Consider the following 2,703-nt stretch of genomic DNA (forward strand, 5'->3'; position numbering starts at 1 on the left):
ATCATGTGATCAAACAACTGAAATACCAACAATTTTGAGTGCGCCCATTGAATTAACTGTTGATGTCAAAGAACCATGTGAATCAGGAAATAAATCAGATTTGGATGGAATACATTTTAAAATAATTGTGCCAATATTTAATAACTTTGATATGACATCCGATCTTGGTGATCATTCTGTGTCAAATGACTTATTGCATGTTTTATTATTTAAGCATGTTGTAGCATGTAAATTTGATGCACGTAAGGTTAATTCACCAATGTTGGGATGGTTTAATGATGAATATTGTCAATCTTTTGATAGGAATAAGAGCTTCACTTATATGTGCAAACTGAGTTGCAATATTTTCATGCCTTCTACTTATGATAATATTTTGGCTTTATATTTTATGATCTATGAAAGTTACTCATGTATACATGAGTCATATGTGCAAAAATCAAGGGAAGTAAAAATGGATGACATACACATATACAACATGTATACCTTGTCTCTTTTGTTAGCCACATTTCAGATTAAGGAACGCCGAGGACGGCTTTGTTTTCAAAAGGGGAGGATGATGAGGACATGACTATCTTGGATATGACCAAAAATATTGCATACATGCATATTTGTCAAGTGATTTCTAGTGCAAACTATTCAATAATCTATTTATGTTATCCAGAACAAAAATACTTCACACACTTTTGTGTTTTGTCTAATTGCAGGTGTATGGGACATTTGTACAATTTACATATGAAGATAAGGGAGAAAGAGATGTTTACTTGCTGTTCAAAAAGTTCTCTCACGTCATTTTTGGGCCAAGAGAAGATAGAGTCCAAGTCTCTCACGTTCTGGATTCAGATTTGGACTGTACAGACATACCTGACTCAAAACGCCAAATACTTTTTCATACGGACTCCTAATTGGGTGATTCTTTTTTTGTTGGAATCTAGATTTTGTTATCTTTCCAGCCAAATTGGATTCACCTTCAAATTCATCTGGAGCGTTGAGATATCGACAAAGCAGTCAGACGCTGCAGCAGAATCCGAGTCAAACAACAAGTCCAAAGGTGTTGCATCACCTCCACTTGGGCCCATGAGCCTTGTACGACCCAGGGTTGGTTTTAGGATGCCTTGGGACGTTCTCCCACCTCCTTGGCCGCCACCCCTTCCTCCTATATAAGTAGATCCATATAGTAGCTTTTTCCTTGGGATTTGTTTAGTTAAAAGTTAGCCATTGCAACTTCGTGTACTTCGTTTGTGTCCAACGACCAGACCAAGACCGCTTACGGATCCCCACCTTTATCAATACTTCATATATACTCGCAATATTCAGATTGCTTTTATCATATTCTTGCTTGTTCTTCGATTGCTTGCAGGAATAGACCTTCGTGGTTAGGTTGATTGTGCTCCGGCGTGGTCAATAACCTCACGGAGTTGGTTTAGCGATTGCTAAGGCGCAACGTCGTGCACGTTTGTAGTCGGATCGTCAAAGTCATCTTCACCAAATCGATAGTTATCATCTCATCGAAAGATCGGGACACCTCCGATTCTATCAAGGACTAGAGACGCGAGCCAAAAACACTAATGAGGTCACGGCATACCACAATTAGCATCAATGAAGGATAAGTAGCTCTGGATAGCAAGATATAAGTGAAAATCACAATGGCAGCAAAAATAATGATGAATAACAACTGCCAAGCAGGAGATATAACAACTCTGTCTCCAACTTTCCTCTTGAAAAGTTTGCTACTAACTCAAGCTTTCCAATGCAAAAAGAATCACTCAATTTCGAATTGATATGAGGAGTCAAAGAATTCTAAACTGGCCTGAAAAACTGGAACAAACTGTATGCACGAACTTCGGAGGGAAAAAAGACCTATTTAGAAGCTGATTTTGAGACACAAAATATTGAACTAGCTTTTGCAGCTATGCAGATGCGTCTAGTCGCTAGCTTTAATTTGAGTACTTGTGGAGCCAAAACGGACTTTGTATGAGGAAGTTATGCCTGTTTTACTGAAGAGTGCACAAAACAGATTCCAGTCCGAATTCAACTACGAGATTGAATCTAGATAGATCCGAATTTTGTTTTTTTCTCTTCTCTCTTTTTTTTCCTCACACTTTTTTTTCTATATCTTTCTCTTTTTTTCTCTGACTTTTTTTTACTTTTTTCTCTTTTTTTTCTCCGTCTTTTTTTTCTCTCACTCTTTCCAAAATAAACTAGATAAGATGCAGATTGGATCAAGTGAACATGTGAATGATCTCAACTATGATTATGACAATGAACGATGGGTAGCACGTGGTGGAAATTGATGGATGGGTGGTGGACAGTGGAAGGGATAACGATGAATATTGTCAATCTTTTGATATGAATAAGAGCTTCACTTATATATGCAAACTGAGTTGCAATATTTTCATGACGTCTACTTATGATAATATTTTGGCTTTATATGTTATGATCTATGAAAGTTACTTATGTATACATGTGTCATATGTGCAAAAATCAAGGGAAGTAAAAATGGATGACATATACATATACAACATATATACCTTGTCTCTTTTGTTAGCCACATTTCAGATTAAGCAACGCCGAGGACGGCTTTGTTTTCAAGAAGGGGAGGATGATGAGGACATGACTATCTTGGATACGACCAAAAATATTGCATACAAGCATATTTGTCAGGTGATTTCTAGTGCAAACTATTCAATAATCTATTTATGTTAT

This window comes from Triticum aestivum, chromosome 7B (assembly GCF_018294505.1).
Source record: "Triticum aestivum cultivar Chinese Spring chromosome 7B, IWGSC CS RefSeq v2.1, whole genome shotgun sequence".
In the NCBI taxonomy this organism is placed as follows: domain Eukaryota; kingdom Viridiplantae; phylum Streptophyta; class Magnoliopsida; order Poales; family Poaceae; genus Triticum; species Triticum aestivum.